General features: G+C 35.7%; 2 long non-coding RNA genes across 2 annotated transcripts; one reads left to right on the top strand and one right to left on the bottom strand.

Annotated features, from left to right (window-relative positions):
* Positions 1-5,459: 5,459 nt before the first annotated feature.
* LOC135295389 (uncharacterized) lies at positions 5,460-8,405 on the bottom strand. Its single transcript, XR_010357459.1, has 3 exons — positions 8,339-8,405; positions 7,453-7,550; positions 5,460-7,334 (listed from the first exon to the last, which is right to left on the bottom strand). It is a non-coding gene; the product is annotated as an uncharacterized LOC135295389 (long non-coding RNA).
* An 11,806-nt stretch (positions 8,406-20,211) lies between these two features.
* LOC135295387 (uncharacterized) lies at positions 20,212-27,452 on the top strand. Its single transcript, XR_010357458.1, has 2 exons — positions 20,212-20,543; positions 26,975-27,452. It is a non-coding gene; the product is annotated as an uncharacterized LOC135295387 (long non-coding RNA).
* Positions 27,453-27,680: the final 228 nt, after the last annotated feature.

Here is a 27,680-nt window from a genome sequence, read left to right as displayed (position 1 = left end):
TCCTGTCTACACTTGCCTGTATTCTGATCAAGTTGTGGTATCTTCTTATCTTGATAATGACTTTTTTTTTTTTCTGGGTAACAGTGTTCAAGTGTGTGTATGTTGCTGGCCATTTCATTACTCACTTAGCGGTTTCAATTTTAGTACTCTTTCTTGCTCTTAATTGAAGATGTTTTACTTTTCGGATTAAATTTGACTTTTTTGCGATTTGTTCTGTTTTCCTTTAAAAATGTTGTTCATACCAGTCAGTGGTTTCCCGCCATCCAAAGCTGTGCTCATTTTTAAAGATCACTAGCTGAAATCCGGCACTATTTTATCTTGAAGAATGCTTAATAATTTCAGCTGTTCTGAAAGTAAAGTATATTTGTCCTTGTCTTGACAGGAAATATCTCCTGAACTTTCAATCCATTTAAAATTTGCATTTCTAATCTTCATGATCAGGTTTCTTGGATTGATTGTGGGGCTGAGATGAAATTAGCTTGCTGTGAATCATGACAAATCTTTAACATTTTTTATTTAGGTAACCTTTGTTCAAATTAAGTTCAAAGAGGTTTGAAAAGGCAACTCTAAACTGCAAAATTCAAATATGAGCCAAAACCACGTACTTTTTTTTTTTTAAAGGAAAGAAAATAGTTCACTGAATGGTATGAAGATCCCAGGGTAACCAGGACAGCGTGTCAGCTTTGCACAGTCTCTTTTCTATGGGTCCAGGATGGCTCAACGACTGGAAATAAAGCTTTCCCCTTCATACAAAGGCAGGTGTATTCCCCCCATGAATGTCTTGCTGTCTTTGTTTCTCTTTAAGGCATTAATTTGACACCTTTTATGTCACCTCTGCTACTAGTCTATGAGATGTTTCCCTCCAGCATATGTTTTACTGATTCCCTCCAGCACGCAAAATAAATTGAGGGTCAAGTTTACTAGACTATTTTCAGCTAATTATTTTAGTGTCCTTTTAGCACTCCATGCTACTATTTTAGTAGGAAATGGAAAACATGGGTGAATAAAATAATAAGTCCCTCTGGAAATGAAAAATTAGAATCAGTATCGGTTTAATATCCATGTAATGGAGGTGAATCTTTTCTGTAGGATAACATAGTAACCTGCCTCACGTTACAAAAAAGATTCCATATTGTCAGGAAGATAGACAAAAAAATAAGGTAATCAATCCTTCCTTAAACTAACATGTCAGTATAAACCTGACTATTTTCTCACAAGACATCCTACAGTCTGGAGTGACGTTAGCCAAGCAGTTAAAATCTGGTGGAAAGCTCCCTTGAGTGGTTATACACAGATCTTTGTGCATTGCTGTGGGTTTTTAATGATTGATGGACATGGCTGCCATTTGAATCCTTATTTGGCTTCAGAAGTTCTTCACATAAATGAATAAATAGGACTTTCTTAGCATCAGGTTTCTCTGTTTGTGTGTCAGAATTGTGTGTCAAAGTTACTATGCTTTGATAAATTATGTTGCTATTTGCCTTCACATACCTGAAAAGATCATGACCACTCCTATGTGTTTGGAATGCTAAAAAGGAATTTAAAAGGCAGATACAGCAGTGTGTGCTGTATGCCACAGTATTGACAAAAACAATCCTAGAATGAAAGTAATTTTAGCCTGGACAGATTATTTTGGCTGCATTAGCACAGTGTTGATAGATTAAGGCTCAGATGTGCTAAAATAAGTGATTTTGATTACTGCCTAAACCAGGTTCATCATAAAAAGATAATAAATGAACCCCAAGCTAGAAATTCAGAACATAAAATATATTTTGTGCATTACATCTGCTTTGATGACGATGGAATTGCTTAAGCACAGGTAAATTTATGAATGCCGTGTCTAATAGAATTGGTGAGGAGTGTAAATGAAGCATAATGAGCAAGCATGTACTAGATCAGGACTTGTCAGAAGGTCAAAGGAAAACTACCTGTTGTTAAGAGAAATTTTAAAATTTAAAATTTAGATATATTTTGATATATTTTCATTTTTCTAAGTAAACTCAAAGTAAAAAAAAAGTTCACAGAAAACATGATTTTTTTGCATAACTTATGATTTGCATTAATTAGTTGCAGTCACAAAAACAGCAAGGTACATTTTGTGTTTGTTTTTCCTAATTTGATATTGAATAAATCTGTTAAACAGGAGGAAATATAAAAATGCTATACTGTTACAGAGACAAGTATTGCCAGGCCTCACTAGAGGTGTTCAGAAAATGTATAGATTATTTTTCCTTTCTAAGGTAAATATTATTCTTTTTCATGTCAGGAGGTTAATAAATAAATAAATATTGACATATCCTGTGGAAATGAGTTGTTGCACAGAAAATATCTTCAGGACAAATCTCACAGTACTGTGGATGTCTGAAATGGTAGTCTGAAACAGTTTGCAAGTTACATTTTTAAAAAAGTTATAAAATTTTTGGGGTGGGGTTGAATTGGCATTTTTCAAGCACACAATGGTTTATATTAAGATTTAAATTAAGCTCTTATATTCCTAAAAAGAATTATTGTGTTCCTGTATATTTTGTGCTTTTTATACTTCTAGATTCATAAAATCTAGACTGGAGTAAAGTGCAAGACATAAGACCATAATATGGGAAGAATTTTATTAACAGTTGAAAAAGGGCACCTGTTTCACTTACTCATGGATACTAATGCATGAGCATGCAGAATGATTTTTTTTAACGAAGATTCATTTTCAAGATCTTTTATCCAAAAAATTGTTAAAGGAATAACTTGGTTTTGATTTTTTGTGTGGGTATCCCTTAGTTTCATTTAATCCAATATATATTATTTCATGTTGGAAGTGACATAATGATGGTATAAACAAGCTATTGGAAAACTGAGTTCATTTATCAATACTGCTTTATGCTATCTTGAGATTTACTATGCTTAATTTAATTCTCATTATGATGAAAAGAGGGGGTTTTAATCTGAAGACAAGTAGATGATTTAGGTACAGTTATATAATTTCTGTTCATTTTATGCATGCCTAGTCATAATACTGGTATACATTATTTATGTGCATCTTCTGAAGTATTTTTTCTCCTGTTCCAGGGACAAAATCAAGAATTCTATCAGCTTTATACAGCACAGCTAAGTTAGTATTAATCACAGCACCCACATTCCAAGATCTGTCATTTTTTTGTCTTTTATTTTAAAACAAATAAGTTGTGTTTGCACTGTAATTTTATGAGAGCATTCAATATAGTTTTTTTCAGAGATTTATCTATGTAAAACAAAGAGTCTTGGCATCAAAGGAAGATGAGCTCTTTCCTTTTTAGGAATGTGATTGATTCTGTTTTGTTCTGCTGGGGTTTTTTTCTGGTTGTTTTTGTTGTTTAGTTGGGTTTTGTTTTGTTTTGTTTTGTTTTGTTTTGTTTTAATTTATTTTAAATTAGTCCAAATGAGACTGTTATGCATAGAAATGGAAATACAAATTTGGATAAATGTTGAATTTTAAGTGATTTCCCAGTTAGAAATACATTATTGTGATGGGTTTTCATTACTCATCAAGCAAATGCATGGTGATATCTAGTTACCTTGGATTGTGATTCCAACTAGTGTGTAAAAGTTTAAAACTTACAAAATGTACATTTATATTCTCATATTGTACTTTTATATTCTCTCCTCTCTGTTTCCATGCTTTTTCCTTGGCTGTGCAGCTTTTGTACTCCAAACTGGGGGCTCAAGCAACCCTTCAGATGACGTCAAATTCAAACTTTTCTGGCCAAGGTTAGAACTGATCCTCAGTTTCCATTCCACTTCAGGCATTGGGCTGTTATTTAATGTGAACCACCTCTCTCTCTGGCTGTCATTTTGCATGACAATGGCCGTGGGGTTGCTGTGTTTTTCTTGTATGGATGATATGTGCATGTCAGATGTGTTTGAAAAATCAGATCAGCTTGAGCCTGTCAGTACAATATCTGCCTGATTTGAAAATGTCCAGACAGCCTGAGGTTTCTGAAAAAGCTTGAAAGCTTAGATCTGTCAGCTTGGTGGTATACATGGCTCTGAAAAACTACAAAATCTAGAGTATGAATTTAAATAAAATTATCTACAATTCCTTAGCAGTAATTTTCTAGAATCATAATCTTGTATTTAGGTGCTAAAATTCTTGTTAAGCTGTACTTAAAGCAGCAAGGATTTTTAGACTTTTTTTGGGAGTGGGCACTACTTAAGAGAATTATACATGTTTGTGTTTTCGATATGTTGCTTGTATTTTCCAGTTATTGGACTGGTATTATTGCTTACTCTTACTTTTGTCATACTAATGAAAATTTAACTAACTAAGATGACAAGGGCAAATAGAAATGCTACACTGAATTATTGAATAACTATGTATTTATGATATCCAGTATGTATTAATATCCTAGAAAGTGAATATAAATATTTCTTAATAAGTTTGCTGCAATATTCATAATTTCAAAGTCAGTTGTAGTCATTACAGTGGCTAATATTCTTTCCAAATGGACAAACACGCACACAAATATATATATATATATATATATATAGTAAACCCTTCCCAGTTATTTGCAATTTTAATTTGAAAAGGTGACTTTGGGGATTAAGGTATTCAACTATTAGTTCCATCTTTTAAAGTTATCTGTTTTGATGACAAATTTTGAAATGTATTTAACATTCACTGCCACTGACACTAAATGTTTATTCCAAAACTTGCACTTTAAATGTCTATGTTTATATAATGGGACTGTAAAGACTACAGTTTAAAAAGACTTTGGTACCATTTGAGCAGACCCATTTTGGTTTGAATCCCTTCTAAATTACAGAGAATTTTCCCCATTCTATGCATCTCCACTTGTGATAAAATTTAATGAATCTGTGAAATAAACAGGAATACCTTCCACTAATTTTCTATGGAGCTGTATATATTAAATATAAATATGGTCTTTAATAGTGCAATCTGTCAAAATCAAGCAGACTGTATATTGGTGACAAAGGACTTGGTTGTTTACTTAAACCTGAATTGCCACAAGTATTTTAAAAATCCTGCAAGTTGGGATTCCCTGCCAAAAAAGCACCTCTGATAACAATGGAAATAGCTTTTCAGAGTAATTTCAATTTTATTGACCAGCTTTCTTTGCTTAAAGAAAAATTAAAATGAGATTAGTGGAGGAAATCTTCTCCTAGCATTATATTCACTACTAAAAATAAAATAAACTCCCAAAACCAACCAGAAAACCAACAAGTACATACCCCAAACAAAAATTATGGGAGAAAAAGGAAAATAAGAATGGCTTACCCTGAAAGCACCTTTGGTAAAAATAAGTGTTAGAATAAAACACAGACAAGGCCATTTAGATAAAGAGCTTTCTATGATTTTTTTTTCCTTTGTGGTAGATTTTTTTTTCCTTTGTGTAATTTTTATATATGGCTGTAATACTGCTGTGTTTGCAGTTCAGTAAACATGCAGCTTAAGCAAAGATAACCGTGTCAGCTGTTGATTGCAGATCAATATTTCCACAGTACTGCTGAGTGCTGAATTAAGAAAGTTGTCTATTTCAGAGATAAATAACGCTGATGACTAAAATAAAACTGAATTTATCTATGAGAAAGATCAGTCTTGGAGACAGCTAAAATCTGTGTCTATAAAAATTTTATTTTACCTCCTCTGTAGCCATGCAATAACAGAAATGAAAGATTTGCAGCGTGTAAGCAATACTAGAAATATGAAATATGTGTATTTTTAGAGCAGATAGTGCATTTTGTATTTATATTTTTCATTGCACCTAGATTATTTACTGAATATGAAAAAAATCAGGAAAAATATCTTTCTGATGCAGACTTAGAAAAGAATAAGGGTGCCTGCCTTTGTTCTCAATATATTATAGAGTTCCAAGCAACGGAAAATTATGCATCCAGTTTTCAAGTGGAAGGTGAAGTGTTTCATAAAATCCTGGGATTTGGTTTTTTTTTTACTTATTGTTTTCCATAAAAATCAGATTCAACATGAAAAACTAATGAAAAATCTGTTTAATAAACTGGGCACCTCCCTGAGGAATACTTCTTTACAACATTCAGGACACTTAGTAAGTTGGCAGGGAGATTTATCTTTACAGCAAACCTTCAGTTTCTGGTACAGCGCATTGTGTCCATGATAATGCTGTCCTTATATGTATGATAGTGTTGAATCAGCTTGTAGACAGTCTTTTTTGTTTATTGATATTGTTAGCAAATTAAGGGAGTGAAAATACTTTAGTGTACAGTGGGCAAGGAGTTGTAGCTGGAGATCCTGCTTTATACATAGTAACTGGGGATATAAGTAAATTGTGGGAGAAAATACAGATAAAAAAATACTTCCCACTGTGAATATATGGCAAGAAATAAGTATATACAACTACATATCTTCAAAACTGTCTCCAGGTATTTCAGGCTTACATGAGCCCTAAGAAACCTGTATATAACCTCCAAAACATGTTTTCCCAATGATAGGCTGGTATTTTAAATGTTGCCACAGAAATCAAAACTACTGACAGTGCTTCATTCTTAGTTAGGAACTACTGTCCAATTCAGTATGCAAAATTCAGCACTGGTGCTTGGAATATTGTCACATGCACAATAATTTTCATAAGTAATATGTATGTGGTTTTTACCAGTGCTATAGTCAAATGATAATGAAATAAAAATGTTTGGTGGCAATATAAGGTTTTTCCCCTTTCCCTGCCTTCCCTGAAAAGGAAAACTGTAGCTATTGGCAACTTTTGCACAAAGCAGGAAAAAAGTTGGTTATTTGGGGATTTTTTTGTTAGTTTTTTATTGTTTTTTTTTTTTTGGGGTTTTTTTTATTATTATTTTATTTTGTGGGGGTTTTTTTATTTGTTTTTCTAATAGGAGCTGCAAAAAACCAAAAAAATCTAAATCCATAACTTTATGAAAACAGTTGCCAAATGAAAGATACTGTTAAAAGAGTGATAGATAAAGTCTGATGGTGAGGTGAACTCACAGAGTACTATTAAAAATGGAGCTTATGTAGTGCTACAGGGTAGAACGGAGATATTTCCCAAATGGCATCGTTCACTGTAATGGAAACACTTGTGTTTAACAACTGAAGGCTTCTCAAAAACACTAGTAATGGTGGCCTGGGGGTGGGCACTGTAAAATTTCCTTCTGTATGAGTTTTGGTGAACAGGTTCTACAGATGCCAGTAGATACAGCTGAAAAAAATACCTGTTGGAAAATAGCAGGCTGAAGAGTGAAAAATAGATGCTGAGAGGTATCTTGTAAATGTGTCAAATACCTGATGAGATCTGGAGACTTGCAGCCATGCTGAGTCCACAAGTGTGGGTGAATTCAGAACGTCCATAGTTTGCTGCCTGTATCCAAGGCCAAGAGTTAACACCAACGTGAACAATGGGTTTGTGTAGCTCAGAAGACATCCATTAAGGTGGTGGGTGTTTTATGCAGACAAGTACTTCAGAATTACGTAAATACCTGATGAAAGAAGGACCTTCTTGAAGGACTTTGATAAAAACAATCTAGCAGGCACGCTGTGACTCCACTTCTGTTAACAGCTATGGCTGGTCTGTCAGCTGTTGCTCAAAACAGGTAACAATTAATAATTGTGATTATGCATCTGTGCGTGCTGTGTGCTAATGGGAAGGGGCATGTGAATGTATTGTACAGACAATTATCTGCTCTTAATAACAACAGCTTAATTAAAAGGTGTTCTAGTACAGAGTGGTTGTAATTGGTGTCTCTCCTAATTAGATTCCCTTAAAAGAGAAAAGGGAATTTACAACTGGAAATGAGTCTTTCATGCATTTTGGAGAAAAAAAGGTCAAGAGGTTGACATGAAAGTTTTAAAGGTAGAATTGAGATTCATGTCGGTGAGAAAAACAGCAGAAGAGATGAAATGAAAGGGGAGGTAATAAAAAGGTTATGAAAGATAAAAATTGTTGAACTCATTCAGTGGTCCAAGAAAAGTATCTTATCCTCCCATCCACTCAGTTCACAAATCTTTATCAGGAGTGGTGGACAAACCTTCTTTCTTTGAGTTTAAAATCTACAGGAATAATGAGGAGAAAACTCAAGGAGACTAACTACTTGTCAAGTAGCCTGTATATACCTTAATCACAAAGCTGCTACTTTATTTATTTATTTCAACATGAAGCTATGTAATCCCATTTGACCTTTTAAAATAAACATGTTTCTGGATTCCGTTTTAGGGAGGCTAATACGTAACATATTGCAACGTAAACTAGACTAAAACATAGGCCTTAAAATACTTAATCCTGATGTATTTTGAGAAGAATACAATCTCGCATGTATTTTTTTTATATTTGGAAAGGAGAAAAAAAATAGTGTTGCTTTCCAGTACTTTTCCCCACAATGTCCTGCAATGATGGGATGGAATTTATATCAGTCTTTTAGAAACAGTAATTTCACAGACTAGCCTGAGTAGTACCTGGTAAGGGCCCATCATCTGGACTAGAATAGAAATAACTGTGCTGTCACAAAGCACAGCTTGTGATGCTAATCACTTGGAGACAGAGTATACAAAACGTATCAAAGCTCAGAGAACATATTTAAAATTTTACTCTGCTTTAAAGCAGTGATAAATGGGAGGCTTTTATATACTCACATAGCAATTTCACAGTAAAGCTCTCCAGCTGGCTTTAAACATTGCTGAGCAAGAAAAGTGGCCAATACATTATACTGATCCATGGATGGTGGCAAATGTGGGGGTGGCTGCAACAATGGAATCAGACTGACTGGCAGGACAGATACAAATCCACCTGGGCTGCCACACTGACACGGTGCTGCCCAGGGGACCAAGCCATTCTCCTGGGTGGAGAGCCTGGCTGTGAAGGTGTGCCATGAGGATGTTCATGTACCTGACTCTGGCCACTGAAGATCACCCGAACAACTAACAGGTGGTCAGGCTGCTAAGATTCAAGTGTCTCAGGTGGATGTGGACTGGCAATATAATGGTGAATTACTTCTAGATCAGTTGGCCCGACACCTCAGGCCATCGAGAAAGATGCAACACAATGATGGCCTTGTTATTGAATGGTGGACTTGACCATGGACATAATCCCATGTTATACGTGAATATGAAACGTGCTGCAATTAACCAAGTGTTAAAGTCCCTCAGGTGTGGAGGACAACAGAAATACAAACATGAGCGGGTCTGGCAGATTGACTATTGCACTCTACAAACCTGCAAGTGCCAAGTGCCATGTACAGCACTGAAAGCAACTGTTGGAAGCCTGGAGACATACTGTGTCCCTCGTCACAGCCCAGAACACTATCCTGGGCCCTGAAAAGCAAGACTTCTAGTGACATGGTTCTCCAGAAAGAACTGAATCAGAAAATGAAAGTAATTTCCAAAGCAATCTCATAGACATGTGGGCCAAAGAGCATGGCATTGGATAGGAATACCACATTCCTTATCATGCACCAACGTCCATAAAAATTGGATGATACAATGTACTGTTAAAGACTACACTGAGAGCAACAGGGGGACCTTCAATCGTTGGCATAATAATTTAGTAAAAGTAATGTGATTAGTGAGCAAGAGACAACCTGCTGATCAAACTGGCCCTGTGCAATAAAAGATTTTAAGTACTCTAGAATGGGATAAAGTTCCTGTAATACACATTAAAAACCTGTTGTGGAAAACATTCTGGGTTATTCTTGCCTTTAAAAAAATTTAAAACCCCATTATTTGGATTGTTCCTCCTCAAGGATCCATATGCACTCTGTGGGTAATGCTGGAGGATGGGGAAGTGTGGCGTGTATCTTAAAGGATTTGGGGTGAGAATAGCCAATGAATTGAATGTCCAATGATATTAATTGCTATATAACTCTGTATTATCACTTCTTTGTGCCCATCACCGCACTGGACACCTTGTGACACCTGGTGACACCTGTGTCCACCTCTTCAGATTTGGGAATCTGAAACTGATTCCCTTTTGTAAAAATCTTCCAGATTAATGAAGAATGAACTTTGATGTAGCCAGAGAAGTGAAGAAGTGATAGAATTACAGGCAGTAACCTAAAACCTCACACTATCTTTCCTGTTCTGAAAGATAGTTATGACAGTTGGAGCCCAAATTCTGGGCAAAACAAAGTGTTTGGACAATTCTCTAAAGCAGAGAGAGATTGTGACTCTCAGGGATGATCCTGTCTAGGATCAGGAATTAGACTTGATGATCCTTGTGGATCCCTTCCAAGTCAGCATAGTTTGTGATTCTTTGATGTTCTAGTTGTTGCTGAGTAGGCTTTACCAAAAGACAAGAACTTTCCAATTTCCCATGATGAGTCAGTGAGCGGGTGCACAAGAAGGTGGGAGGGAGCACAGCCATGGAAGCTGACCTGAACTTCCCAAAAGGATATTCCATAACATAGACTATCATGTTCTGTGTGTATAAGCTGTCTGGGAGATGATCATCGCTACTCCGGGCTGGGTAGGGTTGAGCATTAGTCAGAAAGTGGTGAAAAGTTATATTTTGCATTGCTTACTTTCCTTGGATTTTATTCTCTCTTTTCCCTTTTAATTACAATTACTATTCTTGTTGTTCTTCTTGTTATTTTTATTGTTTCTGTTGCTATTGTATTGTGCTTCAACTTTTAGCTGTTTTTAAATAAATCCATGGGCTTAAACTTTTTTCCTATTTTTGTCCCCATCCCGTGGAATGGATGGGATTATAAGCAAGCATCTATATCAAACTTAGTTGTCAGCTGGGGTCAAACCATGACAGAAGTACATGCTACAAATTATCTTCTGACGAAACATTTTTTTTCAGACTTGCAATATGTATTAATGTAATTCATTTTCTCTCAGATTGCCAATTAATGTAATGTTTTATACAATGTCAAATGTGACGGGAAGTTGGGGGTTTTTTTTGTGGTTTAATATGGTTGTTACATTGAAATTATGAATTTGGGAGAAATTATGTAAGTATGTTGCTATCTGATTTTTTTATGCATGCTTTCAAGGTTAATGGGTATATATAACCTCAGAAACATGTTTCTTCATCAAATATTTGAAATTAGACTTTTTTTCTCATTCTACTTTTATAACTACCAATTAAAGGCCATAAAACACCTCTGCATGGTTCTTAATTAAAGAAATGAAATTAAAAAACATGTAAGAAAACACTGCTTATGAAAATAAGTTTATGCTGTGGCTGTAGACAGAAAATCTAGGAAAAAAGCTTATAAAAACCTGAACATTTTTCAAAGTATTTTAATATTTATTGCATGTGGTTTATTTTTTCAAGTTTTTTATACAGCTGTGTTCTTTTCAAATGTACTCCAAAATTGTTAACATGAGAAAAAGCAGCATTTCAAATACTATGATGAATTTTCTGAAGGATTATAGGAGATAGAATGGTATAAATAAGATTAAGTAAATGCCAGGTTCTTTCTTTTTTTTTCCCCCAATAGTCATAGACTGCTAACTGTTAATTGGCTTTTGCTAGCTGTTCTGGTATTTTGGTTTTTTTCTTTCAGAATTCCAGTGTAGATTTTGCTTCTGCTGACAGACATCTGCTCTGGGAAGGTTGCCATAACACTATTTAAAATAACAAAGCTAAATTTATTGGTACAAATAAGAAGAAAATGCAGCATAGTAACTGGAATAACTTTGCACTGTTAAAATATGCTTCATGGGGTAGGGACACTTCAGGCTATCTATCAGTTATTTATCCATAATAATGAAGAAACTGTTAATGTAAAGATCTGAGAAGTTTGTGGTTGAGAAGCCTGACTAGCAAGTAGACTTGCTTGCCAAATGTTTTGTTTCACCACTGTCCTCAGGCTGAAGAGCAGGAAAGTAGGATACTAAGTGTCATTTCACACACAGCTCCCAGTCCTGAAAGTAGAAAAAAACCATGCATTTTCTCCCTAGCTAAGAACAATAGCTATGATTTACACCCTTCAAAATATTTTAAGCCATATAACATGTTCAGAGCATGGTGATCTATTTAATTCCACTGAAGGAACACACTTTGTTATGTAACTAGCTTGAGAAGTAGCTTAGAAATTTGTGAGAATTAAAATTTGATGAAAATTAGGATATCATTTAACTTTCAGCAGTAAACAGAACATTTAAATATTATTAGTAGATAAAAAGTTGGATGATTCACCTTGGAATTTCATTTTGTGACTAAAATTTTTGAAAACTTTATTTTAATTAGTCAGTAAATATTTTGATTTCTCTCAGAAGTTTTCAAACTTATATAATTAGTTTTTCTTTCTGTCTTCTTTTCTTTCCCTCTGCATTTACTGAGCATCAAATTTCAATATATTTTATGTATTTTTTTGTTTGAGGTTTCTTTTCTGTCTGAGTAGAAGATGAGGGATGAACATTTGCAACTGTATCATATATACTCAACTGGAAAACAAACCCAACTAAACAAACAAATCCCCCACACCAATCAACCAAAAGAAAAAACCTAAACCTCTCACAGTTGTTAAACATAGAGAATAAATGTAATTGTCACACTGTAACAGAAGCTGAACACACATATCATCAATTAACAGATGATTAAATTAAATCCTGTATATTGAGGTTTTCAGCATCTTAAGCTTTGTATTGAGAATGTTTAGTTTTCTAAGTATGAAAGGATAAGTATGCATGGATATGTATGTGTTAGATTACTATTTCTGTTTATATATACCATTTGGAATTAATAATTTTTCTCTTTTATCTCACAGAATGGAATAATATCTTGCTTTTGAACTAGAAGTGTTTTAAGTGTTTTTCCAAATTCCTGTTCTACCATACCGTACTATTGAAATCTCTGGCAAATTCTCCATATAAATGTAGTCATAAATAGCACAGATTCTAAGTGAAACACTGGTCATGTATCTAATTATTTGCAAGTCAGATGTCTGAGAACAGGGACACAGAAAAAACAAGCTTAGTGAAAACAAGCCCAGAGCTCAAACAATATAGTTGCTTTAGGGAAAACTAGTTGTCCTCCTAAGGGCTTCATTTTTGTGTTCTTCAGATCAACCACTTCATGTCACATTTTTAGAGAAGAAGTAGGATTCATTTTCTTCTTTAATACACCCAGTGGAAGACTTATGGAATTTAACTTTATTTATAATCCGTGATTTTTAGTATTTGAATATTTTTTTCTAATAAATTAAAAATATGGCAATCAGAAATATTAGGCAAATATTTCAAATGCATACACTGTGGCAATAAGCCACATTCAGAAAAATAACTGTATCCTCTTAATTTAATGAAATAAATTTATTTTAGTAGCATGCTGATTTAAAGTATAGGGAAGAGAAACCTTCTTGTTACCTAGACATGTATCATCTTAATAATTTTTTTTTTTTTAAAGACTATAGTTGATCCAAAAAAAAAAAAATCATTTTGTGTCTTAAAAATATCTAAGGTTGCTACTAAAACAGATAACCAAAAATTTTACCATTAATTCTGGCAGCTTTATGCCCAACCCTTAATATTAAAGTTCTGATAACTTTTCTGCTAAAAAGGCATACGATTTTTAAAATAGAAATTGGCAACTGTGCTTTCCCATCCATACAAATATGTCTGGTAAAAAAATCAGTATATGTATCTAATAAAAAATTCATAGTTAAATCCAGCAAACTGAGGTGCATTCTTTAAAACAGTGCAATATCTGAGCATACATATATTTATTTTCTTACACATTTTACTGTGAATTTTTTGACAAACAAGTGTCTCAGCTAACAAATCCCAGTCAGCTTCAGTATGGTTCATTACTGGGGATGCATAATCCTTCTAAGGTTTTATACATTGATTTGGTCATTTGACAGTAATTACAAAACTACTTTCTTGCATATGAATTGTAGCCTAATTAAACTGGCCTGCAGGCAGCCACAGCAATGATGCTGGTTAAGCAGCATTTTCTACATTCCCAAATGCTACAATGTTCTTTTTGCTTTTGCTGATTTCATGCATTTTTTGCCAAGTTAAGCTACCGAGGCAATGCTGTAGGGTAAGTTTTCACTGAAAACTCATCCTTCCTAAATTTATTATAGAAATTAACAAAGGACCTGGCTGTCCAAATCTGATAATATTTCAGTTAATCGGTTTTATTGGTTACAGGTGGTATCTATTACAGAAAAGTTGTGAATTTTTAATTAAAATTGTGTACATTTTGGAGATATTTAATGCTTTGCTTTACATTTCGATTCTGTGAACTATTAAGCGGAAAATTCCCTCAGAACACTCAACTGTTGGTTCTCTGGAGGCCTTGGTTTGGAGACAGGTTACTTGTCTTAGAAAAGATGTTCTAAAGTTAGTAACTAAAGGTTAATATTATACTAGTAAATTGCAGGATTAATCATACTTTTGAATATGTATTAATGAGATATAAATTAAAAGTACATCCCCAATATATAATTGGTAGGCATAATTATTATGTGGCATACCTGTGAAGCTTTTTCAACCCTTTTTAAGGGCATTTAAAAGAGTGCAATTGGCAGAGACTTTCTGTTTATGCTTTTGTAAGGGTGGGCTGTATTGTCAAGACTTTAGCCAGAAGGTTCAGGGTAATAATTCTTCCTCTGTATCCAGCATATGTTCACATCTTCTAAACAAGTTGAACATGCCCATGTTAAGATGGATTTGATCATTAGGGCCTCTTCTGAAATGACTGCTCTCCTTTGTTTACAATCACGTTGTATTGTTTACAATAATCTTCATGCTGATTAAAAATGTGCTGATAATTCAGAATGATATGTGCACATATGAAGAACCATTTATTTTCTAAAGTTTATGCTCACATAAGTTCACTTATTTGTGGAGACACATGCTCTATGTAAATAGAAATTTTCCTTTCATCTGCTAATGTACATTTATGCTTAATAAAAAAAAAAAGGATTTATAATTTATTTCTAACCCAAATCTTTATGCTTGTTTTATTTTGTCATATTGAAAATAGATATAAAGATTCTATGAGATGAAAACATAACTTTTTTGGCTTTGTTGCTGTCTTTTCCTGTTACGGGTTCCTCCCTTGAACCCTTTAAGGCCGTATTTTCACTTAGCATTAATGGATTTGGACCAATGTGGGCCATCAATAGTAAATCAGTATCAGCTGACTTTACAAGCCTCACAAAAATTATAGTTGCAGTCTGTCTCTCTGTTCCAAAAGGACAGTAAATACTGTAAGTGTCTGATTGGTACTTCCTGGACACAGTTCTCATTCTTCCTTGTATAGATTTTCTAGCAATTATCATCCATCTTCAATGAATGCAGGAAATAATCTTTGAAGCCTTTCCTCTGTGCTGTTCTGAATGGAGCACAGGAGATATAGGTCGGGTATGCCAACATTTTGTCCTGCAGAAATAAATTCCAATTTCCACACCAGGAACATAACAAATAATTTTTTATAATTTTTATTCTTCAGAAGAACTTGTCCTTGGGGTTTGTGGTATTTAATGTCTGTTTGCTTCTGTTATATTCCTTTTTTTTTTTTTCTTCCTGGTCAGGATTCATTTGGTTTGGATTGAATTTGTTTTGGTTTTGTGGAAGGATGAGGACCGCCCATACTGTGTCTTCTTTGGCCATTTAAAGTCTTCCCCTGCTTGCCTGCCTTATTTTGCTGCATGGACTAACAGTGTATCTTGAATGTAGTTGAATAAGGTTTTCTCTGACTCACTATCCTTTTCCTCTCATATAAAAGATGGCTTGGTTTTGGCACAGAAAACCCCTAACCCCCTCCCCCTGCAACTTTAGATAGATTTAGAAAGTGTATACATGTTAAAAAAGGAGGGATTTTGCACGTATGTTCAGCACAATGATACACAAAAATATCTACTTATAAATCTATAAGTCATTTTTTCTTCACATTCCTTTTTTTTCCTGCACAATCCCCCCCCCCCCCCCCCCCCCCCCCCCCCCCCCCCCCCCCCCCCCAATCTGATATTTCTTTTCAAGCTTTATCTTTCGGTATTTTTCCAGACAATGGTATAAGCATGACAAGCCTTGTCAGGGTGCATATTCAAGGTGTAGTTGTATCATTTGTTCATTTAGTTTGGGAGCTTTATTGGCTGAGCTGTATCACTCAGATCAACATTTCTAGTGCTTTCTTCAATAGTCATCTTTATATAGAGTGAATTTGGTTGCTCATATTGGCAGCTTAACTGAATATCTAACTGAAACAGCCCCTTTCCTTGCTCTGGATCAATGCTGTGGTAATCAGGATTTTAGATATGCTATCTGCCAATCATGCTGCATGGTTAGGTTAATACCTGAGTTCATCAGTCCTTTAAATCATTGTAGCTGTTGCCCTGTGTGCTTAGCAGTCCACTGGACATGCATCTTTGTGCAAACACTGGTGATATCCTTGGGACTGAAGTGAATACTGTAACAATGAGTTAAGAGAATTATTTGTATTTCCTCACAGATTTCTTCAATTACTTTTCTTTACATGTGCCTTTTTTTGTTGTTGTTGTTTATTTTGACTCAATGATCCTTGTGGATCCTTTCCAACTCGACTTATTCTATGATTCTGTGATTTTAGTTTTGGATTCTATTCACAGCATTTAGCACTTGGAACAGTCACTGTTAGATAATGCTTAAGGACTAAATGTGTTTTCTTTCACACAATTATCTCTATGACAATTTTCACTGTAATCCAAAACTAATTGTTTTTCATTTTTATCATCTATATGAAACTGAACAGAAATTAAAATTAGTATGCAAAGATTTACTAATACTCAAATAATTTCTAATACAAGTGTATATGTAGAAATTAGTCACTACTTCAGATATGTAAGTAATTAAATTGCTACAAAAAAGATTACTGAAGAGGAAGGCAACAGTTTGAATAATTTTTTGAGAAGTAAATTACCAAAGGGGCAGAAATAATGTTTGTACTCTTTTACTTGCCATCTGTGCTCTTTATTAATTTCTTGGAATATTCATTTCATTACCTGAGGGCACACACATCACCTCAAAAAAGTGAATTAATCTATAGTTTCTTTGTCAGAAATGCAGTGTTCTTAAATTCCATTAAAAAAAAAAATATAGGTATGGGATTTTTTTCACCTTTGACAGACATACTGAGTAAAAAACTTCCAGATGAAACAATTAAAATATATTAAAATTCAAAAAAAAACCATCCCAGAACAACCAAAAAAACAAAACAAAAAAAGAACCAACAAAACATCCCCCACCAAAAACCAGAAACCAGGTCCCTTGGAACATAAATTTAAAAAAAATTAAAGGCCAAGGAGGGAAATAAAGTGCTTCATACTCTTTATATATTCATAATGTTATGCTTTTGACAGCGATTAAATTTATCTTCTTCATAGTAGCTTGTATGCTTCTATATTTCATATTTGTGACAAAAGCAGTGGCAAAAGAGAGTTAATTTAGTTGTTGTTGAGCAGTGCTTACACAGCATCAAGACCCTTTCTGCTTCTGTGGTGGTTTAGCCCAAGCCAGCAGCCAAGCCCCTCACAGCTGCTAGCTCGCTCCCCCACTGCTGGGATCAGCGGGAGAATCTGAAGGGTACAAGCTGGAAAACTCATGGATTGAGATAAAGACAGTTCAATAGGTCAAGCAAAAGCTTCACACACAAGCAAAGCACAACAAGGAATTAATTCACTGCTTCAGGTCAGGCAGGTGTTCAGCCATCTTCAGGAGAGCAGGGCCCATCACATGTAATAGTTATTTGGGAAGAAAAATGCTATTGCTCAGAACCTCCCCCTCTGTTCCTCTTTCTTTGCCCAGCTTTATATACTAAGCATGTTTTATGACCTGATTATGCTAAAGACTTCTGCCTGGATTAAGGTGGAATGAGATGATATGCCAAAGTCCAGATTTTATTTAACAGTTATTGCGGGGTAGAGAGAACTATAAAGAAGTAGGAAGAGAGAAGACGGGAGAGGGAGAGAGAGGGAAAGACAGGTGAGCAGAGGCGAGGAAAGAGAGAGACCATGTGGACTCCTGTGGCATCCTGCTGGTTCTTCTTCACACTAATCGTCAATAGTGGTTTTCTGGAAATGGCTGAACACCTGCCTGCTAATGGGAAGTGGTGAATCAATTTCTTGTTTCAATTTGCTTCTGTACACAGCTTTTGCCTTACTTTATAAATTGTCTTTATCTCAATGTACAGGTTTTCTCACTTTTACACTTGAGATTCTTCCCTCCATTCCAGTCAGTGAGTGAGTGGCTTAGTCAGGGTTAACTCACAATAGATGGTCAGATTTCTTAAAGAGTTTTTCTTGGCACTAAAAACTATTGTCTGAGATCAGGTGACTGAAACAAGAAAGAGAAGATGGCAGTAGAATGAACGAATTATAGAAAAAGCTGTGTTACATCAGGAATAATTCCTACAGTCCCCATTAGCCTAAGAGTGAAATATTACCAGGGGAAAAAACTTCTCTGTCTTTACACAACAGGAAAAACATAAAACATAATTTTAAAAAGGAGAGCCAAAACTATCTGCCATTTTTAAGTATGCCACCACTTGCAACAACCCTTTATGCCATTGATTTTCAACTTTCTCTTTATTTAATATGAATATTCACCACCAGTACAAAGACACATCATATCCATATAAAACTACATGATGCAGAGATAATGCGGTTGTTTTAATGAGAAAAATTTATCAGCACACTATGTCATACTGGCCTGACAGCAACCATAATTCTTCAGCTTGCTCTTTATTTTCCAGTTCAAACAGAGATCTGTAAGTGGCTATATGAAAAGAGAATATTATTTTAACATGAAAAAGTTTGTCAAGAGGAAGGAAGGAAGTGGCGGAAGGAAGGAAGTGGCGGAAGGAAGTGGCGGAAGGAAGGAAGGAAGTGGCGGAAGGAAGTGGCGGAAGGAAGTGGCGGAAGGAAGGAAGGAAGTGGCGGAAGGAAGTGGCGGAAGGAAGTGGCGGAAGGAAGTGGCGGAAGGAAGTGGCGGAAGGAAGTGGCGGAAGGAAGTGGCGGAAGGAAGTGGCGGAAGGAAGGAAGGAAGTGGCGGAAGGAAGGAAGGAAGGAAGGAAGGAAGGAAGGAAGGAAGGAAGGAAGGAAGGAAGGAAGGAAGGAAGGAAGGAAGGAAGGAAGGAAGGAAGGAAGGAAGGAAGGAAGGAAGGAAGGAAGGAAGGAAGGAAGTGGCGGAAGGAAGGAAGGAAGTGGCGGAAGGAAGGAAGGAAGTGGCGGAAGGAAGGAAGGAAGTGGCGGAAGGAAGGAAGTGGCGGAAGGAAGGAAGTGGCGGAAGGAAGTGGCGGAAGGAAGGAAGGAAGGAAGGAAGGAAGGAAGGAAGGAAGGAAGGAAGGAAGGAAGGAAGGAAGGAAGGAAGGAAGGAAGGAAGGAAGGAAGGAAGGAAGGAAGGAAGGAAGGAAGGAAGGAAGTGGCGGAAGGAAGGAAGTGGCGGAAGGAAGGAAGGAAGGAAGGAAGGAAGGAAGGAAGGAAGGAAGGAAGGAAGGAAGGAAGGAAGGAAGGAAGGAAGGAAGGAAGGAAGGAAGGAAGGAAGGAAGGAAGGAAGGAAGGAAGGAAGGAAGGAAGGAAGGAAGTGGCGGAAGGAAGGAAGGAAGTGGCGGAAGGAAGGAAGGAAGTGGCGGAAGGAAGGAAGGAAGTGGCGGAAGGAAGGAAGGAAGTGGCGGAAGGAAGGAAGTGGCGGAAGGAAGGAAGGAAGGAAGGAAGGAAGGAAGGAAGGAAGGAAGGAAGGAAGGAAGGAAGGAAGGAAGGAAGGAAGGAAGGAAGGAAGGAAGGAAGGAAGGAAGGAAGGAAGGAAGGAAGGAAGGAAGGAAGGAAGGAAGGAAGGAAGGAAGGAAGTGGCGGAAGGAAGGAAGGAAGTGGCGTAAGGAAGGAAGGAAGGAAGGAAGGAAGGAAGGAAGGAAGGAAGGAAGGAAGGAAGGAAGGAAGGAAGGAAGGAAGGAAGGAAGGAAGGAAGGAAGGAAGGAAGGAAGGAAGGAAGGAAGGAAGGAAGTGGCGGAAGGAAGTGGCGGAAGGAAGTGGCGGAAGGAAGTGGCGGAAGGAAGTGGCGGAAGGAAGTGGCGGAAGGAAGTGGCGGAAGTGGCGGAAGGAAGTGGCGGAAGGAAGTGGCGGAAGGAAGTGGCGGAAGGAAGTGGCGGAAGGAAGTGGCGGAAGGAAGTGGCGGAAGGAAGTGGCGGAAGGAAGTGGCGGAAGGAAGTGGCGGAAGGAAGTGGCGGAAGTGGCGGAAGTGGCGGAAGTGGCGGAAGGAAGGAAGGAAGGAAGGAAGGAAGGAAGGAAGGAAGTGGCGGAAGGAAGTGGCGGAAGGAAGTGGCGGAAGGAAGTGGCGGAAGGAAGTGGCGGAAGGAAGTGGCGGAAGGAAGTGGCGGAAGGAAGTGGCGGAAGGAAGTGGCGGAAGTGGCGGAAGTGGCGGAAGTGGCGGAAGTGGCGGAAGTGGCGGAAGTGGCGGAAGTGGCGGAAGGAAGGAAGGAAGGAAGGAAGGAAGGAAGGAAGGAAGGAAGGAAGGAAGGAAGGAAGGAAGGAAGGAAGGAAGGAAGGAAGGAAGGAAGGAAGGAAGGAAGGAAGGAAGGAAGGAAGGAAGGAAGGAAGGACCCTATGTCCTCTTGGAATTTCTATCAGCTGAACACCATTGGAAATAGGTATGGTAGTTATATTTGTTCTTTTCTATATTTTTTCTGTCTTTCTTTTTCTTCTTCTATTTCACCCATATCAGAGTTTTGGGAAATGTTTTTAGTAACTTAAAATCAGACAGGTTTAGATTTTGCTAAATTGAATGAACTGAAGTTAATGCTTTGAGAAGTGCTTTATATAGATTGAATGCTGCTCTAGACTTTTTGCCAAAGGTCTTTCATTTTCTGAAGTTGCTAGTAAAGTTTTTCTTCTTCTGACTACTTGAGAATATTTTGTCGATATTTCTCCTGTGTGTCTGACTCCAAGTATATGAAAATTTTAAGTCCTTCTAAGAGTCTCATCTAGTGATTTTGGGTCCTTACAATGCCCTCAGTTTACTGTGATTTTATTGCAAAACAAGTATCACTATTGTCTCTTATATTTTGTCCCTGACAAGGTTATGCACCCATGTAACTGATCATCACAGTCATTGACTGCAATTACAGAAAATTTTATGTCTTTCATATTTAGGAGTATAACCACTGACAAAAAAAAAAGAAAAAATATTCTGTAGATACATTATAGAGTTGATATGCTAGCATATTCCAAATGGTTTATTGACAAAAATTTTGTTGCATCCCTAATAACAAGAGATATATAAGTAATTCTGATTATATTAAACAGAAATAAGTTTTATAGTAATTTTTTTTGTAGGGTCAAACCAGAAGAGGACTGTGAAGATCTTGTGAACAAATTTGCAATGTAGTTATTGAAAATGAGAATCTCAGACTTCCATATGACTTGTCATTAAAGACAAATGCAGATGGTGTTTTTATTTTTGAATCTTCTTTCCATCTGTGGCCTGCATGTATGCAAATAACAGAGCTAATTTCAGATAAGAGGATTCTGTTGAACTGCAAAATCTCAGCTAGCCTGCTTTCAGTGAAAATGGAACTTTTTATGAGTGAGTTTGCCAAGACAATTGCTCTTTCATTAAAACCATTTGAATTCAAAGACTATGAATTCCATTTACCAGATGGAAGAAGTATTGCTTTAAAATTATTTCATGAGGAGAACACTTTGTCCTAGACAGAATCTCACAATAATGTCTTAATGTTAGTTCATTTTTAAAGACAATAATCCTGTCAGAAAACGTAGTCTTATTTACCCTTATCAAATTCGGTTACTGGCAATAATCTCAGAAAAATAATGTGCCTGTGTGAAGAACAGAGGATATCTGAATTAATAAATTGTGGTGGATTATTAAACTAGAGGCAATGTTAGGTTTGAATTTCATTACGGCATGCAATGAGAAACAGAATGTATCTGTCTTCAGTTATCATTGGCACAATATCACAGACAACTGTTTAATCCACCAAACATATTCCAAAGATCAGAAGAGTCTGCAGGGAAATAAACATTTTCTTCTGCTTCCCTAAGAAATATCCAATTACTGAACTACTAGATAGTATTTTCAATTAATTTTTTACCCTACTAGTGGATAATTTCTAATTTTATCTATTTACTTTCATACAGCACCTGCTTATAGATTAGATTACGAAAACATGTAAGGGACTAAACCTCCTATCATTCTAAAATATTACAGTGTTTTTAATAAGTGGAGTAGAGATGGAAAATATTTTTACACCATTCTAGGGATGCCTGGAAACATTGTAGTCACAGCCTAGGATCTAATACACTTACTAGTTTAGTCACATCAATTCTTAAAAAGATGGTAGGTACAGAAATTTTTGATAACTTAATAAATAGTATTATTTTGTGTTAATATACTTTAAATATATTTATAATATATTTATATGGATATTATTATATATTTTTATTTATACAAACTGCATTTAGTGTAGAAGCAATTGTTTTTTCCTGGGGAAAAGAATTCTTTATTTCAAAACTGCCTTCTAAACACTTTTCCATTATATTCTGAAACTGCATAGGTTACCAGCATACTTTATTTAGGTGTCTATTTTGGGGACAGTTGAGGAATGAACTAGGACATATCATCATTTTGAAAAGCCTTAAACTTCTTCTGCTTCTTCCTTATCTCTTTTCATTCTCCCTTCAATTTATAGTCTCTTTTTGACACTTTCACTTTGAACTCTCCCCTGTCTTATAGCACCATTGCTGTGCTATCCATTTCAGACACACTTTAGCTGCTGATGTAAAAATCAAGCAGTCTTCTCTGCCCATCATTTCAATACTGCAAGAATAATTATTTCATCACCTTCATATCATGATAATTTTACACTGAATTGATAGTCTATTCAGTTCAATATTGTCTCAACTTTTAAATTAAGTTGCAAAAAAAGAAATTCTTTGGACACTGGAGACTGATGTGGGACTGCAGCACATGGGACGTGTAAGTCACTGCTAATTCTTTCACAGACCTCTATTATTTATATGATGGTTTTACATATGGACAGAGAAATCATAAAATGTGAGTCCTCAAAAAGCTCACAACCAATGAAAGCATGGCTTCAGTAAGATTTGTTAAACAATGCAATTATACACACAAACTGTGAAAAGGATGCAAAACACAGTGTCACAATTTTGGATAACCACATCATAGATTAATTGGGCTCAAACCAGAAAGATAGGCTTGCAGACACATGCAACTCTGGTCCTTAATGAAGTCATCCATATGCATAAAGCTGTATGTTATAAACTGCATGAAAACTGGAATTTTCTGGTCTCTTTCAAGGTCTACTATTTGACCCAATTAACTTAAGAGTTTAATATTTTGTATCAGTGCTATAGTCCCATTTTCAATTTATATTCTATAGAATTATAGCATGGAACCTTAGGCATTTAATTCACCTATTCAGCTGTTTTCAACAATGCATTATGTTTTCTTACATTGCATTGATTTGTAGTGCATATTTAACTCAAAATATCTGCAAAAATACACATAAGGTTCTCAGCTGCCTCTGTACAAACTTGTTTTGATTTCAATAATCTGTTAAATACAGCCTGTAAAAGTTAAAGTGCACAAAATGTTTATAGACATGCCAGACAACATGAAACAGTCAAGATTTACAGATTTAAGTTTCTCAGATGGTATTGTTGTGGCAACACAGTGTTTATGGCAATACAGTTTTTTTATTATATCACATTAGAAATGAAGTTGTTTAATAGGTGTGATTTATGAATGCTTAAATTAAAATGTTTTTTTTTTCTTGCATTGAACTGCAAGCTAACAGTGTCCTTATAAAGATTTGTTCGTTTCTTATCCAGAGTTAAAATTTATATCAATAGAATTTTTATTTATTATGGCAAAGAGCCTTTTGCCTACACTATTACAGAATGGCATCTTTGTTACAGAATCAACCCTCACCAATTCAATGAAGAAAAAAAAACCAACAAAAAAACAAAACCAAAACAAAACCAAAAAACCCCCAGAAAAACAAAAAGAAACAAACAAAAAACCCCAAACCCCTTAATTGGACAATTCAGTCAAGATGTAAAAATCAGACAGTCCTGGAAATTACCAAAATAAATAACAATTTATCTTTCTTTAGCCTCTAAATTTCTGTTGCTTACCTCTTCCTCCAGTCTTTCATCATTGTTTAAATGAAAACTACATTTGGAGCAGGTTGCCCATAGCGATTTTTCTAACCATTCTTGGAGGTCTTCAAAATCAGGTTCAATGCAAATCTGAGCAACTGCTTCTGACCTCCGAGCTGCTCCTGTTTGTGCAGGATCTTGGAGTACAGACTTCCTGAAGTCCCTTTCTACCTGGCTGAGTCTGTGGTTCCAGAGTTCTATAATTCTATCAGTCCATTAATCCCTCAGTCTCATAGTGCCTGTGGTGAGAATTTGAAGGAGTATATGCTTTGAAACTCTCCTCCCTTTCTCCAAGCCCTTTTACTTACCATTCTCTCAGTAAAGGAGGACTTGAATAGTCCCTCATAAAATAGTGCCAAGATGTAGAACTTAATATCAGGGACTTGCCAAGACCTAAAATTTTAAGGGCAAACTTCTCAGTTCTAGACATATTATCTTTCCAGGTAAGCAATTCTGCAGCTATGAAAGCCTGGGCACAGAAGGATAAATTATATGGTCAGACTATTAGAAATTCTGCTTCTGCATCACTTTCTAGAGTTTTTTTAGTTTTTTTCCCTGCGTATCATTCTAGCAGTTTGTACTTGAAATAGAAAAGGAAAACATAAGACATGATCCCAGTTTCCAAAGGATATAGTGAAAACCAAACTGTCTTATGTTTTTATTATGCTAGCACCCAATAGGAGTCAGGCTGTGGAGAAGTTATTGGCTCAGTACCTCTAATTTGCTTCTCCACCATAGAAGCTTGAACACATCTTTTGCCAAAATTTCAGTAATTCCAGATTGCTGGACAGCTGTCAATACACAAGGTACCTTCCGATAGCACTGTGGGTAGACCAGTGGCAGATTATTTACTTGAAGTAAATGTCTTGCCAAAGTTCAATTATAACTTTTAGGGGTACTTGGGGAGCATCTTCTGGCTCTCACTTTGCTAAACTAAGGCGCTGTGAGTTTATTAGCTGAATACCTTAAGCTGTCTTTGTCAAGGGCAGCCTTTGTGAGGATTCTGAATCAGCATCAATCATTTTTGATTTTAATAGTTCAGTCCATCTAGTATTCACAGTTACTGTCAAGGGAGAGCCCTGTTATGACACTGGCAGAGCTGGCAGAGCTTAGGGCACTTTCTGACTTCTCAGTTGTTATTTTGAGGCTTGTGCACTTCATTAACTTTTGAGCAAACAAGCATTTTTCTTTCCAGGAAAGTTGATTGTGCATAGTGTATTGTTCTTGATTTTGAAGGGATAATGCTGGCTTTGATTTTGCCAGCTGTTCCTTCCCTCTCAGATGGAGATTAGAGGGATTTCCATGGAGACAAAGAATGCATGCTTTTGCACAACTATTATAACCCTACAACTTGTATGGCTTCATGTACAAACTTTTTCAGATATCTTGATATCTGGGTGCTTTTTTCCCCCAGAAAATATATTTTTGTCATATTCAAGCTTTTAACTAAGCAGAATAATTTCTTGTCTAATGCATTCATTTGGTGTAGAGAAGGAATGAAATTCAATTAAATAAAATCAACTTTTTTGCTTTCATTATTAAAATTCTCATTAGTTCTTTTTTTTTTTTTTTCCTTCATATACCTCTTAGATTTGAGAGAGAAACAAGATGTAAGCCAGGGCAAAATAAAGCAAGGAGCTCTGGTCAGATTTCTTGCCTGATGCTACACTGAAGAGTTGTTTGTGAGGACCCAATCTTTTAAGTTACTGAATCTGGCTGCTGAACTGCTAAGAACAATATCAGTGCTGGTCTGCTGATCCTCATCTAAAGCTTATCTGGCTCATGCCATGACACAGACCCGTGTGTGAAACTGATAGTTCAGTCCTTCCTTTTTTACAAGCTGATGCTCGGTTAAAATTGGCTGTCTTTATGCTAATTTGTCTTGCATAGGATAATGAACTTCATGCTGAGAGACAAGGAAATGTGCCAGGAATATTAAAAGCTATAGATAATTCATGTTTAAAACAAACAGGTTAAAAGCCATGCAGCATGAAACAATCTGCTGAGTCGTTTTGAACACCCTTGCTTAAAGGTTACAGACAGGGGTTTTAAAAAAAGCAAGAATAAAATGCTAGAGAAAAAAACTCTTCTATATATTTATTTGATGCCAAGGTGAAGATTAAGGACATTACTTTTCAGAATAATAATATTTAACCAGATGCTGAAGAAAGAAAGAAAACATATATATCTTAGGCTAGTTTTAAGCATTTGCATGTATAAACATATCTGAACATATTTAAATAACAAACTATTTATTTCCTACTTCTTCACTTGATCACTGACATCCTTGGGTGTACCTGTAAGCAAGCATGAACAATGTAATTATACAGAACTCTACTCCCAGAGTTTATCCAAATTCTTCTACATGGCTTCAAGTTCCCTTAATGTGATCATACTTCACTTCTGCTTAAAGTTGGATTTTCTTCTTTTAATCTGGTCAGAGTTCAAGTCTATCTTTGGTTATAGGAACATATAAACTCATGAAACACATAAACTCATGCTCTTGCCTTCCCAGAGCTTTTACATGTCCTGTCTTCAGTCCTGAAAATTTAAAATACATTTTTAAGGCCACACTACCAGAACTCTCCTGAAACTGATCTGTATCCAAAATTGTTTATTCTTTTTTCTCAGAATTTAGAAGTTCCTGCTTCTCTAATACTAAAGCATTTTCCCTCCTTAACGTCTCACTGTAATAAATTGGAATACATTATAAGTTCATACTTTCTTCACACTACCCAGGTAATGATATGGGTTGAAAAGGGAATGTCAAAAATGCTATTTAAAAAAATTATTTCTGCCTTTTATTATTATTATTATTACTATTGTTGTTATTATTATTAATTTTATTTTTTCTTCTCATTTTATCTCTTTAATTGCCCAGGAAGAAAGAATTACTTCAGGAGTCCTTTAAGGAAGAAAATAAAAAAAATTGATGCATTTCTAGTCCCTTGTCTTCTAGTCCCTTGCCTTGCCTAGAAAACAAGAAAGTATAGACAATTACTCTATAAAGCATCAGCACAAGGTATGTGTACCCAAAGACACTTTAGTGTCTTTCTTAACGTTTAAGAGATGCACCTTTTCCTTAAATGAAAACTTGTTTACAACTGAATACACTAATTTCTAACTGACTATAATTTAAATACCATATTCTATCAGTTTTACAATGCATCAATGTAAAACAGCACTTCTGTACAAAATGACATTACTTTTTTGCAGTCTGAAAATTGAAAAGCTTTTGCTATAGGAGAAGCCTGCAGCACATGGAAAGTACATTTTATTTATGTAATAAAATATTTTGCAATAATTTTATTACTATTTTATTCCAACTTCCTTAAATAAAAACCCCTAATTTTATCTTATTTTGGAGTTTTTCCTTTTGTTTTATGGGGTCAAGTAATCATTCAGAAAGGGTCATCTGCAGCTATTTGAAATAAACATCTTTTTACTGATCTTGCTGCTATAGTTTAACCTTCTCTCCTCAAGTACATAGTAAAAGCTGAATGAATCAGGCAATGCAGGTGTAAAAAAATCAAACACAATACACTTACAGAACTGCATTTAATTTATTATAATAAAATAATTTTACT

Source organism: Passer domesticus, chromosome 2 (genome assembly GCF_036417665.1).
Source record: "Passer domesticus isolate bPasDom1 chromosome 2, bPasDom1.hap1, whole genome shotgun sequence".
NCBI lineage: Eukaryota > Metazoa > Chordata > Aves > Passeriformes > Passeridae > Passer > Passer domesticus.
This window is presented reverse-complemented; position numbering and strand designations above follow the sequence as displayed.